Raw genomic sequence first — 18,309 nt, forward strand, 5'->3', positions numbered from 1 at the left:
AAATGCTTAAGAGTTTGGTGAACCAGGGCCACAGCTAAAAAATCTGCCATACAAAACTATGTGCAGATATCAGAAGTTTCTGAAAACAAGAAACTCAAAAAGTGAAAGGTTTCGGGGGGGTTTTGGCAGATTTCAAGGAGATTCTTCTTTTATACCCCAAAACTGTTGGGCTAGGCCAGCTGAGGTAAATCAGCATAACTTCATTGACCTCCTGCAGATAAGGTGTTTTGCACCAGCTGCAGATGTGCACGCTGATGATCTTGCTGCTGAAATCCAGAGGTCTTTTATCTGGTCTTGGCCTTGGCCTCTTAGCAAAGTATCTTCAACAAAGGGTTTTCTGAGATAAATGCAACTCAATGACTTCAAGTTTTTATTAAATGTAGTTTCCATCATCCCAGGCAATGAGGTCTCTAAATTCCTCCACCTGGGTGTTACCACAGTCAGACAATTTTGTATTTAGGCAGACACACCCCAGGAACATCTGAGCTAGAGCCCACATTTCATTTCCATTATCTTGTCCCGCATTCTCATAAGCTTAGATCATGGGACAGAAACACATTTTACTTTTACAATAAAGGAGACCTTTTTCCACACTCCCCTCTCCATGTGGCTGATGGCTTGGGTTGAACACGCAGAGTCCGGTGCCTTCTGCAGGGACATGAGGGGCTCAGGGACCTGCTGGTGACCATGGTGGGTTGTGCTGCGTGTCCTCCTCTCCCTGTGCTCTGCTGCTGGGCAGAAGCTGACTGCAACTTCTGTGCAGTGCACAGTGCAGTTTCTTGACACGACACCCTGCAGTATGAGGAACATTAGGGACCTTTTACTGCTGGCATCATGCGGAGCCTCTGCATGTGTTTGGGTGGGTGCTGCACCCTCAGCAAAGAACAAAGAACTGAAAGTATTAGTTTTCACGAGGGTTATTCTTACCTCTCCCAAAATTCTTTCCCACCCTATTAGAGTGTGTTTTCTGAAACAAATATGTTCTATTTATTTATTTAATGTGCTGTTAAATGACCTTCTGGAAAGCTATTCCTGCCGCAAGGCTTTAAAGTGGATGGGCAGGCATAACTTAAGAGAGCATGCTCCTTACAATCAGGATGAATCATTTGAGTAGTTACTGTTTAGATTGATATAATTTTAGTTATAATTATGGGTAACGAGAAGGCATTTAGAGTCTGTAATATTGTAATTCATGGTGAGAGGAGTCCTAAATGAAATAAAATATATCCAGATTTGCTTTTTCTCCCTATCTAGGTATTATGAACATAAGCATGATTCTTTAAGGAACAGATTTGCTGCTGCTGTAAAAATCTAGCAAAAGTAGGTCAAAAATGACATCTAGAGATAACATGTTTGGTAACCACAAAGGGACTGTCTGTGTCTTTCTATGTGGCCTTTTAAGAGTCCTGCAATTTATTACTGTAGGTACAGCTGCAGCATGAAAAGGTTTTGATCCATAAACTCCCATGGACTTCGGTGGGTGGATCACAGATACATGTTGTCATTTTTATTATCCCATTACACTAATAGAAGATGATAAAATGATATTAGCAAAGATCTGGAAATACAAAAAAAATTATAAATACATGAACCTGCTGTCATCTGCCTGGCTCTAGAGTACTGTCACACCTCAGACCGTGCCACTGAAGTGGTCAGTGTTCTCCTACAGAACTTAAAAAGCAAACAGTGACAGCAATCCCCAAGCAAAGGACTTGAAAACCACCCCATGAGCAGACAGCCCATGTCCTACCCCCAGGAAGCTGCATCATTCGGTCAGTGTGGCTTTTGGCCACAGAGAAAAGGGGGAAAGGAGACTAGAGAGAGCAAATGAAAGCATGGGATTTGGCATGTGTGTGCACATGTGTGCGTGAAAGAAAGAGCGAGCTCACCGCTGCTCTCATGAGTCAGGAGCCATGCAGGGGCTAAGGAGCACAGCTGAGCAGCGCTTGTGCCAGCTCGTGGAGGCCAGACACATGCGCGATTAGCTGTTGACATAACGTTGACAGTTGTCTCAGATTGCAGACATGTCTGAGAGTTCCTATTTCAAAGGTTTCACAGCTGTGTTTTTACGGCAAGATCTGAATGAGGAGAGGGAAGCTGTGCTATGGACAAGGAGTGGGAAGGTGCTCGTTAGAAGGAATCCTGAGTCCTGACACATCCACATTAAAATAGATACAACTTTTTACATCTGCTGATGGCTTGATAATTAATGTTAAATAAAAGCAAAGGTTCAGTATCTGCAACTGATATTTCACATATGCTATACAAGACATCAGCATAATGAACACCCTCAACTGCATTTTCATAATATAATTTAAATGATAGAGTTTTCTTTATAGTACAGGTTGAACTACATTTCAACAAATGCCCAGGAAGCCACAAGCTTTGCCCATCAAGTGCTGTTTGAACAGCCAAGATGCTATGCCTTATACTGTGAGTGACAAGTTCTCCACATACTCCCTGAATCTCTTAGAGACTTGATAATGAAATACATAAACTATGACCCTTATTGATCAGGACTTTAATTTCCCAAAGTCCTGTCCCAGCCTGCAGTGATGTCAATGCAAAAAAAAAAAAAAACCCAAGGATGGAGACTTTGGTTGGCCAAAAGGTCTAGGGGTGAAGTACTTATCCCATTGAAATCAATGGCAAGTCCCAACTGATTTTAGTTATGCATGGATGTTACCATTAGTCAAGTATATGGATGCTTAGCCTCAGAAGTTTATACAATTGTCACGAATGGCTTTTATACCAGTGCTAAATTAAAACTGCCTGCATGCATGCGGCAGTGCAGAGAACCCCCTCCAGCTCCCGGGCTCCTTGCTCCATCTTATCTTTCCTCCAGCAGCAAAACCAGCTGAAGAGGTTCCCACCCTTGCCCGGTGGCTGTGCAGTCCCAGCCCTGCACTGGTGCCGCCTTTTGGAAGTGTTTGTGTGGCCCCTTGTGAGCTACAGCAGGGATGGATCCGCTTTACGGCTGGGGTGGTGCAGACCCACGGACGGCTGCAGGGACACAGCTGAGGATTGTATCATACCATGGGGAAGAAATGATAGGAAGGGGTGAGAGCTTCTGAAGCGGGTTTGTTGCCAGAAGAGTTTCTTGTGGACCTACACCTTGACTGATGTGTCTCTGAAGAGTTCTGCCAAGGGTTAACAATGTTCTTAATGTTGCTCTGTGCATGGTCCCCTTGTGATGTGGGAGTGACCAAGAATATTACTAAGCTGATCTTACGTCTGGTCTAATACGAAAGTCCAAGGACCTTCCTCACAACAAATCAAAAGAAAAGGAGGCAAGAGTTTGGCTTTTCAGTTTTCCAATCCAAGCCCGTGATAAATATTTCCCACTGGCAGGGAACCAGTGCTCTGCAGTTACTTTGCTTCAAACGAAGACTCCGTCCCAGATTTAGCACTTTCAGTAATACTACATGGTGCTTAATTGTCCTAACGACATTCTGGAGGCAGAGTTGAATTAATCAAGAGTTATCGCTCCTGCAGTCAGCTGTTTCACCACCGCTCATGTTGGCCTATGCGGGACCAGCCCATAGTTTCTGTGTCCTGCACCCATGAGTTAGGCAGATGCTCCACACGTCAGAGCCACTACAGAGCTTGATATGATCCAAGGCAGGACTTATGAGGCATGCCACAGGTAGCTTTCCATCCTGGTGAGGGCTGCAAAACCTACTTGGAAAGGTAAAGTCAAATGTCTGTGCCATCTCCGCAGTCTGCACTTGGATCATTTGCAGAGGGTGATTCTGCAGCTGAGAACTTGGCCGCAGAAGCAGGACCAGCTCATGGCATTACTATATTTCAGCTCTAGGCTTTACAATAGTAAGGCTTCTGGACTTCTTTAAAACTTGAACAACGTGTAAACTGACACAGCATTGTCCTTTTGCAGTGAAAAATAATAGCTTTGCAAAGTGTGAATTGCTCTGGAGCGTTACTTCTGAAACCTAAAGACAACATTTTAAAGTGTCAACATCGACTGCTTTTAATATCTTTTAAGTGGGAATAATGATCTAAGGTATTCGCCACAATTTCAAACTGACTTCCGTGCATCCTCAGTTGCCAAAAGTCTCTACATTCAGCTGCCAAAACCTCTTCTTCCCTTCCAACAATTTCTCCATAGCAGGTTTGGGTTTCCAATGCAAAACTCAGCATCACTGTGAAAACTGAAAAGGTGAAGATATTGTAAAATAAACCAAATTATAAACTAAATAGCATGGAGTCAATGGACTTTTTTGTTTTCATATGGAATTTTTTGAAAAGCTGAGTTTATTTTACTTTAAATAAAACTACTACTGAATTTCCAGTTGATTTAGCCAGAACACAGGGAACACACCGCAGGATTTGAGTTGTGTTTGCTGAAATGTCTGTGGCCTTGAACAGATAATATATTTTTCAGTAACATATTTCTCTTTGCCTGCTGTTGGTCTTTTTTCCTCTGTGCTCTCTCCAGATTGACTTTCACTCTACTTATTGCCTGCCTCATTTCTCACCCTGTTTTTCCAGTTGTTTTTTCTACTGCTTTTCTCAGTATCTTTCTCCCAGGTTATAAGCAAAACAGAACTCAACTTTGAGCTGAACTTTTAAACCCACATCTTGAAATTAAGTAAAACAAGCACCTTCTCTATATAGAAGTAACTTCACAACTTGAGTCACTTTTAGCACTTTTAGTAGTTGCAGAACGGAAAAGGTCCATTGGAAGAACGGCGGCTTTTAGTGTTGGGCAGGGGAGGTGCCTTAACAACCAGAAATAACACAGCAATAGTCAAGTAATTTAAACACAATGTGGGTACCAAGATGCCCAACTCACCATGACGATTTTAGAGCATATTCTTGGCTGGTAGCAGAAGGAAGCTCATTATATTGCCCAGGTTTAACCAACATGAGGGAAAAGCGGAGATGCAGAGTAACACACTCAGTGGACCAGGCAGCAGCGTCAGCTGGAGTTTGCCCACGAATCCCTGCACAGTTACGGATGTAAGGATCTGGGGTTTTTTTATTCACACTTCTGTGTCCTTGCCTTTTTGTGAGCCTATGGGTGGACAATGTAAAGCAAAGCTGACCCGTTTCCAGAAATTTCTATTGATAAAAGTACATATTCAATAAAATCTGGAATCGTGATTAGAAACTTGGTAACAATAGTTGTTATTATTATTCTGCTTGCAGGACAAATGCCTTAGTTCCAGCTCTCCAGCCCAGGCTTCCCGCACCCAGCCCGCCTCTGCGCGCGTCACTCCGATCCTGACATTGAACTCACAACAACCCGGACCAAGAAGACTGCCAAAAAATCTCCTGCTATTCTTCTTCATCCTCACTAACAATTTGGTAATGAAGTATTGATTTCCACTCCCCTGCTTATGGACGATATTAGATTTTCATTGATAAACTGCACTGGGGCTGTCTGGTCTCCACTGTCCCTTTTTGCTGTCACTAAAACAAAGTGCCACTGAAGTAAGATAATGACTGAGAACATTGATGTACTTATTTCGTCAATTTGTAACACTTGACAGGAAAAAAAAATTCTTCATAGTTTAATGTCCAAGTGTGCTACACAAGATGCAGTCACACTGGAAGCTTTACTTTTCATGGTAATGTCCATTTCCTATTTATAACCCCTTTGGGATAGTTTGTCTAAAGGAAATGTTTCTATTCTGTGCAGCTATTACTGTTGCACCTGGCTTGCCCAATCCAGTCATTGCACTAGGGATCAATACATCACAGTAAGTACAAGAATTATTAAGTTAAAACAGATTCTGAGCCAAAAAACCTCTGAACAATGTTAATCTTCTGTGCAAGTTGTTCAAATAGTTATGCTTAACCATGTTGCTGCCAAAGATTTGTTTAAAATGGATTATTTTCAGTTTGTTTTATTCCACAGATATTTATATATATTTAAATCTCCATTACGGTTTATGATGAGACATATGCGATGGAGTGATTTTTAAACAAAAGTACTATTGTTAGATTATTGAACATTATATATATATAGGTATATCTATATATAAATATCACTGTATAAATATCTATATATAGATATAAAAGAATAAAAGTAGAATTCCTTTCTCGGTTAGGTGAGTGTAAATCTAAATCTCTCTGTTGTAGTCAATGGAGTTACATTGGATTTATGCCACCATAAGTAGGATCAGAATCTGGTCTTCGCGCTTTCTGTCCGCCTGGCTAGTACTGCCGGCACGGACAGGCTGGAAAGCATAGCTGTCTTCAAGTCAACCGAGACCTAGGGAGAAGGGGGCTACAAAGATGGCAATTTCAAATTTGTGCTTGTAACTTTTTTCATTAAAACTTTGAGCTCCCAATTTTAATTTGTGGAATATTCACGTTAATAATGAGATCTAATTAAGACATCCATTAAAAGCCCGTTAAAGTTAATTTAACGTAAAAATTCCAATAGAACTGTATTACATTTTCTCCATTAAATTAACGTTATGGATTTTTAACGGATGTCTTAATTATACATTATTATTAACGGGAATACTGTATTACACAGGTTAAAATCGGGTCCTGAGTCAACTCACAAAATCTTCCAGGATATGCTAATGTCACGAGTCTCACGTTGCCTAGTGCAGTGCTTGGAAAATCAGGCGCAGCCCTGTTTACTCTCGCTGAGCATTTCCTCGCAGCGAAAGCAACCTCCAGTAGACAAATCCATCTCTGCATTTAACGATGAACTTCCCTTAGTCTCAAAGGAAAAATAAGTCTAGATCAAGTTGTAAATCGCTACTCCGTTGCAAATGAAATATTCAAAGTATGCTAGACACAAGCTGAGAAGAGGATCTTTCTCAAATAAGAGAGGGCTTTGGGGTGCCTTTTCTATTGTTTTATTTTAGACGTTCAAGGATATAATTGAAGTGCAGCATTCCCAAAATCAGACTAAATATGTTTACTGCATTCCCTGTGGCTTATGCAGAAGGGCCTGGTTTGGCATTGTTTGGGAAATTTTGACATGATCCCTAAACTCAACATGGAGGAGAAAAAAAGGCCCTTCTTATTTACCTCCTAGGGAAAGTGTTGCCCTTATGCCACATATAATAGCAAATTGCTTTTTTTATGGCATGCATAACCTAGATGGGAAAAAATATGGCGCTTGAGGGAAGGAGGGAAAAAGTAAATGAAGTTCCAGGAATGTCATTCTGAAGTAATGAGGCATGGACAGAAAATATACCCCTCACATCATCGGATTGAGATGGCAGTCGAAATAGCTTCATTGAAGTGTCAGCACTCATCCATCAATCAATCATCCACAAGGAAAAATAGCGACAGTACAACAGGGCGGCTTTTATGGGATTTACTCATGGGCATAGGGAATAGCAGCTCAAATGTAGTTCTGACATGAAAAGCAAGGTGCTGATATTATTTTTTATGATGGGAGGATCATAAAGTGAATTGAGAACAGTGAGGTCTGTCTTTGCTTAACCTATTCAACTGGAAATGAACGGAGCTCAACTGGAAACGAGCAGAGCCTTCAGATGGGTTAAGATTGAAGCCTGCACCGTGCTGAGCACCGGCCATTGACAACAAAACTCTATTAAAGCAAAATCAATGCATTAGCATCGAGCTCCTCAGAAGCTGTTAAATTGCACAGCCCAGCTCAGAGTTATTAAGTGAAGTTGCACAAGGTGGGTCCTGTGGCGTGGACCCAAAGGCAGCAAGTGCTGCGGTAAAATGCCACTTGGGAGAAACCACATGTGTATCCCCAGCCCCGCTCCTTTCCCCAAGCTTTTGGATACTCTAGAAAAATATTTGGCTTATTGCAGCATGCAACGGATGAAGTTCCCAGGGACTTATAATGGCCCTGGTCCTGCACCCTGTTGCAGCTGGGTGTTTTGCCGTGTGTTTCAATAGAAACTCTCTGTGCCGTACATTTTGCTGCTCGCGGTCATGGCCAAGCCGCGCGGATGCCGACACCGTTTTGCCGTGTGTTTCAGTAGAAACCCTCCGTGCCGTACATTCTGCTGCTCACGGTCATGGCCAAGCCGCACGGATGCCGACACGGGCTGCTGCTGGGACCGAGGAGCCCTCATCCCACAAGAGGGTGGCTCTATGGCCCCGGCCAGCCTGCGGCATTTGGGGCTGGGGATGCTTGGATGTCGTGGTTTAACCCCAGTTGGCAACATTGGAGCACCAGCTGCTTGGTTTTGGCAGAGGCTCCCCTGGCGCCCCGTAGCTGGTGAGCAGTGAGCTGGTGGTGACAATAGGAAACACCGTCCCACCCTCAGCTACCCCAGCCCCAGCCGTGCCGGCACCGGGAGCCCCAGAGCTGAAAACCTCTCTCAAGGTTTTTGGGAGGGCCGGTCCCCACGAGGGAGGTCTAGCCAGCCCAGCAGCATGTTTTGCTCAGGAATCTTCGCTCCGGCACAGGCAAGTGTGGGAACAGCTACTTCATTTAAAATCTGGCCACAAACTTTTATTACACAGTGCTAAACCTTGATTATTTTGCCTGAATCGCTGTCCTCTGGGAACATTTTAGGTACACATTTGAATTAAGTGATTTTTTATTTTTTTTTACAATATGATATAAAACACGAAAATGTACGTCTCCTCTCTCTTTCTCTGTACGAAACTGGATGAGTTGATAGTTTATCTGTCATATAAATCAGGTAACACAGAAAATCATTGCATCTTTTCTCTCTTGTATTTACTCAATATCTATCGTTCTGACTTTTATTCTTATTGGAGATCATCAAAACATTAATTAAAAGCCTGGTGATCAAACAGCCAAATATTTATGATTCACGTCCGTGCTTATTAACAAGTGGCGTATTGATACACCACATATCTAAGCTGTTTATGCTCTTGCACTGCAATAAAGCAGCAAGAATTGTTACCCTTACACACTGCTTTGAGAGATTTATTCAGAAACCATAGCTCCCTTCCTGCCACCATCCATGTCAAAATAAGCCACATCACCTTAAAAAGATGTTCTGTTTTAAAAGAGGGAGACGTAATTAGCATCTCTTTGGAGCCTAATATATAAGAATTTCAGTGGATCGGTCTCAGGTGTTTTTTCCAGGCTCTTATTATTTAAGCTGAGAGGGAGAAGGACACTTAACTTTAAAAATGGCTGTCATTAGTACAATAATAATTGTTGGTTTAAAAAAAAATCTTTGAGAATCCGCTAACGAACCTGCCCAGTAATTACTTGTCAATGCAACTTATCATGGGTTTTATTACCTACTTGCAAAAGTATTTACAAGACTGACCTCCGTAGCTTTTTTAGAGCTCATGGAGGATATAAGAAGTCATTTTAAAAATCAATAATTGTATATTAATACGATAGGGGTTGAAGCCTTCCAAGCCAGTTTTAACAGGCTATTGAGTTAACTCTCACGCATTCAGATGGCAAGGATTGTTTCCCTAATTTTTGGTCTTATTTCTTTCCTTAATTGTGTTTTGGTAAAGTGCCATATTTATTGACTAATTTATACCCACAGTTCAGTTCCTAAAATAGAATAGTCCCACAGGGAAGCATCCGTGCAGGCTTTGCATGGAAAGCAAGCTGCGCTCGGTGATCGGGAAAGTACAAAAGTAACAGAATTTTGGCCCAGGACAGCCTCTGGGTGAGAGCTACCAAGGGGAGATTTGCTTTTCTATGGCATTGCTCTCTGCTAATTACTAATGGCCTGATCCTGCCACGAAGGCGCTGCTCTGGTTCAAGCACAGCAGCTCACGTCAGCCCTCGGTTTGGTCTTGCTGTGAATATTAGCTTGCAATCAAACCTGTTGAGAAAACACAAGGGAATGAAAGATGGCAACCTAATTTTTGGCAGAGATTTCCTCCCAGTGAAGAAATGACTCTGTTCAGCACCCGAGGCCAGGCTGGGCTGAGGCCACCATCCCCGTCCCCTCTCCGCTTGCCATCGTAACTCTCAGGCTGGAGAAAGCGCCTCGGCTAAGTGGAGGTGGATCTCCGTCACATAGGGCTTTTGTCTTCGCAAACAGATATACGATGCAATTTATATTTAAAATTCTCTCTATAAAGACAGTATTGATCACAGATTCCAGATCAATATGTTGCAATTACAGCAGGCTTTAAAGGCCATCTGTCCCCAAGCAAGAGCACTGATAAAACCACCTCTATATATTTTGAAAAACTGCTACTGGTATGTGCCCATCTTCTTACCAACCTGACAAATTATTTTTGCTCCTAGGAAGCTGTGTTTAGGAGCTACATAGAGTTGTAATTCCTAGCTACTGGCCACCCCAGAGGAGACCTCAGACCAGCTTCTCGTTGGGTTTCAAAGTCACAACAGGGTCAGTGACACTGTGGTTCTGCTGGCCTGGTTTTCCCGCTCCACCTCACAATTTATCCCACAGGTTGCAACTTTCCTTCTTGCCAAACCTCTGTCCTCGGTTGAGAATGGTCAGCAAGAACTTACTGAATTTCACTAAATCTAAGAACTTTTCAGTAATGCTGCTGGAGAGTTTGAGCTGGACATTGGCAGGTGTAAGCAGCCTTTTTCATATGTGACAGACTGGACCGCAGCGAATGTAACATTTTGAAACTTGTAACTAAAGAATAAATGACATGCATCTAAAGGCAGATTTCAATTCACATTTCATCAAACTGAGGTCCTAATTTGTCAGCACCTGAAGTCAAGATAAGTCTGATGAGCCACTAGGTAGTTATTCCAGAAAGAAATGCTCCCTGGATTTTCTTTTTTCTTCTTAATTACTCTCTGCAGTGGTTGACTTCACACAAGCACGCAGAATTTAGGATTTTTATTCTCCAGTTGTCTCCTGAAGGAAAGTGAAAGAATAAAAAAAATAAAAATAATGAGTTTACAGTGATAATGGAAGCCGACATACCTTTGCAAATGAACACATGCCAAGCGTAAAAGCCCGGGGAGAGGGTGTGCATCCCGCACATGCTGTGCCGCGTCCCGCCGGCACGTTCCTAATCTTCCCTGCAACCGCCTCCCTCCGATTTCATTTCAGTCTTCAGCTTTATTTATACCAACATCTAAAAAACAGAAGCCAGATTCTGAATTCATTTATTCTGGTGTAAATCCAGAGCAACTCCTTCGAATTCAGTATGTATGTTTACCCTCTGTCTACACAGCTCCAAACACTGTCCTCATGGTCCTAACCTTGGATTCCTAACATGTTTAGATGGTTTTGAAAACAACTTCAGCAAACAGTCTCTAGCTTCGTGCAGATTAAATCTAAGGCACAGTCTGCACTTCAGAAGTTTTATAGTTATGTCAGGGAAGTGGTTGCAAAACTTTGTTATTGATGTGACTATGCTGGTTAAAAGTCCTAATGTAAAAACAGTTGTATCGCTATAAAGCACTTTATACTGGTACAGCTTATTTTGCTTTGCTGGACCACTTTTATACCAGTGCAAGCACTTTTATCCCGGTATACTTCAGTCTACACTAGTGGTCATTTTTTGTTTTAACTATGCCGGCAAAAATGTGAAGAGTAGATGAAGTTTAAGATGACACTGTTGTTTCTTGTACCAAAGTGTCTGTACAATATTTTCTTTGAGAGTATTTTTAAAAGTGAAATAGCTGTACCACTGGACTTAACTGCAGAGTAATAAACTTCCAGTTCATCATCACTCTCAGCTCATGAAATGTCTTCAGGCCTTTGTAAAAAGCCCTGTTTGAGACAACAGATTAAATACTAATCCTAGCAGGTCGTACATCTCCACTTGAGTTCATACCATCTAGCTGAGCAAACTTTTTTTTTTCTTTTTTGATCTAAGTAAAGACAACAAATTCTTTCATTAGACTTCTTAGATGAGATAGCAGGGAAAAAACCCCAATATTTTAAAAAGAAAATGAAAATAACATCTTGCAAAAATGCAGCTACATTAAGTGCAAGGAATGCTTTCCCTTGTAACCCACATCCCCGCATGGGCATCAGCCCCAGGTGAGGGATGTATTTACAGTACTTAAACATCCATGCAATTGTCTCCAATGTGGAAGATTTATATGGGCAATGTTTTCACTTAGTAACTAGTCCGTGTAACATTCAAAAATTACATATCTGTATGTATCTAGGTAGATATGCAGCTATATACAGATATCTACCCCCTATATACATTCATATATTTGTGCATACACTGGCACACTATATATGTGTGTGTATTTATAAACAGGCAACAATTCTGTGGCTGAAGTAACAGCTGGGCACTGTTGGCACCAAGCGGAACAGCAGATACCTTCAGGAGGTACAATGCAGTATTTTGGCTTTATAATGCAGCAAATGCTGGAATGTGCAATACAGGTTGCAAAAGCTGACAAGCTCAACAGTTCTTATTTGGCTCAGGGTACTTCACTGTCATACGTCTCTGGTACAAGATGCCCTTTCGTCTAGTGCTCAGGCACCACTTATTAATCCTTTGTTGGGGTTTCTTTTTTCTGTACGTTTGTTTTGGGTTTTATTACCTTGAATATGTCAGCACGAATCACGCAAGACCCATCCCCATTTTAAATAATAGAGCATAGTTGGCCATAATAGTAAATTTGACAGTTTTGCTCTGCCCCAGCGCTTGTGGTCTGTAGTAAGTTTGTTACTGGCAGCATCTTCAGGTTACATCTGTGACCCGTGGTGTTAGGTCTAGAGTTTTGTTTAAAAAGTAAAAAAAAAAAGACTCAAAAGGTCATTTCTCTTTAAAAAAAATGTATATACTACAAATCGCAAAAAGGAAAGATTAAACACATTTTTTATATTAACAACGCAAATGGGACTCCTTTCCGAGAGGACTCACGGTGACTTTATCTGTAGAATGTTTCAGTGCTTATGCACTAATTTTGTAACAAGTGCATGCTGTATAGAATATATTGCCTGTATACTTAGAGTGGAGGGGGGGGCCAAGCTGCTTTTCATTGTGCACTGCAGCTTGTTTGGATGAAAAGTTACGCCTTTGATGCATTTTTATACTGTACATATTTGTATATATTAACTATATTGCCATGTTACGAACACAGATTTTGTTATATTTGCTTGTTTCGGTTTCCTACAAAAATTGGTCCATGATGGGGGATATTATTTTTTTTTTGTATAGAAAACCCGCTTGTAATTTTTGTTTGTTTGTTTTCTTGGTCATCATCTTTTAATGGTTCATAAAGGAATTAGAGATGGGTTTTTGGAGGAACTCTGAGAAGCAAGTCTGTGTTTGCATGAGACCTGCCCAATTGCTGGCTATAAAGGGGGGCGGGGGGAAGAGGGGAAATCTAAGTCAAGTTTTGCTTTTAAAGCATGCTTAGTCCCATGGGAAAACTCATACATGTACAATTATTCTGTTTGTATTTTATCTAATAGTGCCTGAATTTTTTTTAATGTCTTCTTGGAGGAACAATTCATAATTGTCAAAATTTGAAACATTAGCTTAATTTTGTTTTCATGACCTCTCATTTCTCCTCCTTATTTATTTTGTTGCTGTTTATAATGGGCCCCAAGGCCATTTCTGACATTGCAGTGTTCTTCTTCCACATTAAGGATGTTTTTAAAATTACTAAGATTATTGAGCCAACAGGCTGTTTTAATCAAAACCATGTTTCACTTGGTTTTGATGATTATGAATGGTCCTTACAACGGAAAAAACCGTTTCTGCTGGGAGGACCGTACCACCTAGTGGCCCTAAAGCTTCATCACAGATATGCATCTTCCCAATATTTACTGTCTTTCTCAAAGCCTAGCTGGCAATTATTTGCCTATTATAACTAACTTAAACTAAACAAATTGATAATGTTAATGGCATTTTTTTTTCTTTGGTTGATTGCTAAATAAATTCGTATAATTTATACTAGAAGAGATTACTGCTTTTATTGTTTTGGGTTCCCCCAAACCAATTATTAACAATCAGGACTATGTATCTCATTAAATTTAAATCAGGTCAAACCTATTTATCTAAGGCCTTTTCTGATTTACAGGAAGATGACTGTATTCCAATGCATTTAAGATGTATTTCTGTGTATGATTTTGCAGCATTGAGGTCTATTAACGGTGATTTTTTGTTCTGTATTTTTACCATGGTAAATTCACTGTGTAAAAAAAAAAAAAAATCCCTCAACTTTACCACAGAAAACATTACTTTTTATGCCCAGGGATTTTTTTTTAATAAAATCACCGCAGTTTTAGAACTGTAATTAAAGCCCTGAATAATAGATCACACATCTTTATCTGTTGTGTTTAAAAGGAAAAAAAATAGCCCAAACTGTTCACATAATCCTGAATGCCTCATTTCCATAAAAAAGGTTTCTATACATATATTATTTACATTTTTAAACATGGTAATTCTTTCCTTTGTGGCATAAAATGTCTCTTTTCCACTGCAGCTATTGGAAAGCGACTGCTCACATCTGAAATGTTATCGTAATTTGCATCAGGAAACCCAACTGCAGACATTAAGGACTTGGGTGTGTTCAATTATGATTTTGCTGGAGGCTGTCCCTCATTTTAATGCTGCACTCATTGAACTACCTTTCTGAAATCTAGCTGATATGGTTCACCATAGACATGCTTCACAACATCATTAGCTTTGCAAATGGCTTCATTTCAGTCAATGCAGACTTCAGTTTTGGCCAATTGTAAAATGGAAATTTGAAAAGGAAAAAAAAACAGATGCACTTAAAACATGAAAAGAATTATTTATATGATAAAAATATATTTAGATTTTCAAAGCACAAGACTGAACAGAAGTGCTCTTTTTATGCTTTCTGAAGATGTTACTGTTAAAAGTCTTTCTACATCAGGCTTAATAAATCTGTAATGACATTTGATGGATTGATTTTTGTGTGGGCTTTTTTTTTCTTTCTTTCTTTCTTTTTTTCCACTTTCTTTCTCCGCAGAGAAAGAAAAAGACTGACCTGGAGAGGCTGTGGGAGTTCAAAAAAAAAAAACCACAGGAATGCGCCTGTTTCAGTAAAACTCTCGAACGATTTCTAGCAGCCTCCCTTCCCCTACATAATAATCACTTAAAATAAGAAAAAGAAAAAAAAAAAAATCCAAGTACACCACCCTGCATTTGTTTCTACAGATCTTTTTCTTTCCCTCATCTGGCTCCTCTGACCACTCCATGCCTGGGTTATTTATGGGGTAATCTACAGCGAGGCATTGGGCTGCTGTCACACAAATTCAAGGCTCGCTAGCCATAAACCAGGCATGATTGAGATACCAAACACCCTTCTCTCAAGTGCTCCACCTCAGACGGATGGCTCTGTTTAACACTTAGTTTCCCTAAGCACTCCCTCGTCCCCCGTAACGTCCCCCCTGAGCGGGGTGATGTGTCACGCGCCCGACTGCGTCAGCACACGCCGATGCCGCCCTGGCCGTGATGGGTTATTTACTGCCGATGAGTCAAAGCTCTCCATGGCAGAGATTCCTGAGACTTGTACTCATTAAATTTTGATGGGTACGGTATCACCTATTAGCCATATTTAATTGCCACTGCTCCTCCTCGCCATGATAAAACGCACGATGAGCTGCAGAGCCCATCTCCAGACAGCCCGGCCAGCGGGCAGCCGTGGTCCTGAGGGCAGAGCATCCTCCCCATGCTGCTGCCAGCCTTTCTGTCCCCTCCACGCGCTCCCCGGTGACTGAAGGAGAGGGCAGTTGGCCCCACTCAGAGGGGAGGGAAGCGCAGGATGTGTCCCCCCACCCTGCCATCACCCTTCTCCTCGGATTTCCTCCAAATCACCTGCCTTTCCCAAGCCCCCCTCGGGGTCTGTCCAGCCTGGCATGGAGGACAGGGGCCCCCAAGGCAGCACCCGTCCCTCCTTCAGCCACCCCCCCCCAACGCGCAGCCCCAAAGCCGGCGAAAGGCTCCACACATCATCACCCCTCCACCCGCTCCTTGGTGTGACCATCCCACACCCACACAGACCCACGGCTGACCTGCACGAGCCACCCTTCAACTTCCACATGCCGGGCAGTTCGTTAGCGAATACACTTAGGAGACAGTGCCTTGGATCCTGCAACACTGACTTTTTTTTTTTAAAGTGATTTTTTTAAAAGTGATTTTTTTTTTTTTCCAAGGAATATATTGCACACATTTCAAGAAACTCCTCTAGGGTAAAATAAAATATATATATAGATGGCTAAAATAACAAATGAATCATAAAACTTAGAGATGGAAAAGGACTATTAGATCATCCAATTTATCTTGCTGTCTGCCAATACAGGTTTGTTCCCCGCAGACCGCTCCCCAGGGCTTTGTCTAGCCTTTCTGACTTAACTCCAGCACGCAGGGTCCTCTGCCACTTTCCTGGGAAGAATAGTTAATGGGTTAGGCATGTTTTATAGGTACAGGGCCAAATCCTGGCCTGAAGGGAGTCTCACCTGCAAGGCGCACAGGCATTGACACCAAATATTTTAATGACTCCATAAAGCAGCAATACATGCGCCGCTTGAGCGTGTTTCCACCTCGTGCCCTTGCACACGACTGCCGGCCCACGCCACCCCGTAAGGGACCACGGTCTGCAAGGAGCCCTGTCCCGTCTACCCCGGAGCCCTGGGTCCAGCCGGCTGGGCAGCACCGGGGCTGGGCAGGATCAAACGCCTACCCATGCTGCAGCGTTCCTATATTGATGGAGACTGCCAAACCAGCTGCAGGCAGCTCTCAGCAGGCTTAAGAGACTGCTCTAATTTATTCCAAGGGTTTGAACTTGCATCTTTTTTTTTTTTTTTTTTTTTTTAATTATTGGTGATACACTCCAACAGAACAAACAAACAAATAAAATCAACCCTTCAGCTTCTCAGATGGATGTTTTGGCTACAGGGCAACTTTGAAAGCTAGTTCAACTGTTTTTGCTTTCATTTTTTGCTGCTCCTTAAAACTGTCTTGATTTAATAAAAGTTAAATGTTTTCATAGGAAAATCAGGCTGGGTGGTTTGTGATTCTTTTATGTACAACACGAATATTACATTATTCAACAACTCAGGAATAAATTTAATTCTGTCTGTCTTTGCTGAATGTTTTACAATTTAAATAGCTGGTCTGACAGTGAAGCCCGGGTACTAAGGAGAGATCGATTAGCTCCAGAAGGGCACCAAGGTCATGGTACAAAGGACTTCAGGTGGGACATCACCAGGCCTGTGGGAGGTAGGAGAGGAGACCCTGGGACCAGGGGCTGGGGTTTGCCATGGGGTTATCTGACTCACCTTCCTGAGACACCACAAAATGGGAAGGACCCAAGGTTTACTCTGAAATTTAAAAAGCGCAAAAGTGCCACCCGAGCTGGCTGCCCTTCACAGACAGCCCCGGTCACCACCCCGATCCCCTCCATGAGCGAGGGGTTAGCCGGGCCGGGGACATCTCCGCGTGGGGCCATTGCTTACGCCTGGGCACACACTGAGCTTTCCCGGGAGTTTGTACACAGCTGATGCCCCGCGTTTCTGAGTCAGTCTGGGGCATGGCTGCTGAGCACATCGCACCCCGCACAGCGGCTTGAGGGGTTTATGTCACTCAGGGCAGCTTATTAGGAAGATTTATGGTCAGGAAAACAAAAGTTTAGAGGAACAAAAGGCAACCTTACATACCCTCAGCATCTGTTCCTGGCTCACACCCACTCCTCAGCCCCAGCTCAGAGGCAATTCTGGAGCAAACTGAGCTTTTAACTGGGCTCCAGACCTCAGGCTGTCCTTATGGAAAGAGAGGTAACAAATATCACAAGAAAAACAAACCAAAACGGAGTATAAAAGTTCAGGCTGTACATTACTGGGAAGATCTTTCCTTGTTCACGGGAAGGAGTCGAGGCCCTGAGGATGATGATGGCGACCCTCCCGGGATGCAGCACACACAGACACCCCTGCAGCCCGCACTTACGCCACCCAGGGCAACGAGCTGGGAGATCCTCTCCTCCTCCATCCACCAGTTCACACGGGGAGCGGGAGTGTGCTGGTGTTGGCAGTCTTGCACAGGGCCAGACTTTTATCATGGCAGGTAGAAATAACCACACGAAGTAACTGCCAGATTTAGGCTACGTGTACACGAGGACTGGACAGGGCCCTCCTCGAATGATGTCTGCTCATCTGCCCTGGTTTTGATGGTCAGCAGCGCACTCGGCACCATAAATGAGTAAGCAGGAAAAGGGGTGTGCTCATATGGGATTCAGTCAATATGAGGATACGGTGGTAGGGTAAAGAAGGCACAAAACGGGGTGAGAGCTCTCGGTAGGTACCCAGCTCCCCGCTGCCCTGGGACTGTGCGGTACCTTAAACATCAGCTGCATGCCCTAAAGGAGTTCTTAACCAAGCTGTGCTTTGGGGAAACACAGTTCAAATATACTGCCTTTATTTTTTCTCTGCACATCGGATCACTGCAGTCTTCTGGAGCAAGGTC

General features: G+C 42.5%; 1 protein-coding gene across 1 annotated transcript in view; it reads left to right on the top strand.

Moving 5' to 3' along the window:
• TSHZ2 (teashirt zinc finger homeobox 2) overlaps positions 1-5,374 on the top strand; it is a 225,547-nt gene extending 220,173 nt beyond the window's left edge. The window contains exon 3 of the mRNA XM_009326756.1: positions 5,170-5,374. The gene's annotated coding sequence lies outside the window, so the exon portion shown is untranslated. The remainder of the gene's footprint in view (positions 1-5,169) is intronic.
• The last annotated feature ends 12,935 nt before the right edge of the window (positions 5,375-18,309 follow it).

Source organism: Pygoscelis adeliae, unplaced genomic scaffold, assembly GCF_000699105.1.
Source record: "Pygoscelis adeliae isolate BGI_AS28 unplaced genomic scaffold, ASM69910v1 Scaffold286, whole genome shotgun sequence".
Lineage (NCBI taxonomy): Eukaryota > Metazoa > Chordata > Aves > Sphenisciformes > Spheniscidae > Pygoscelis > Pygoscelis adeliae.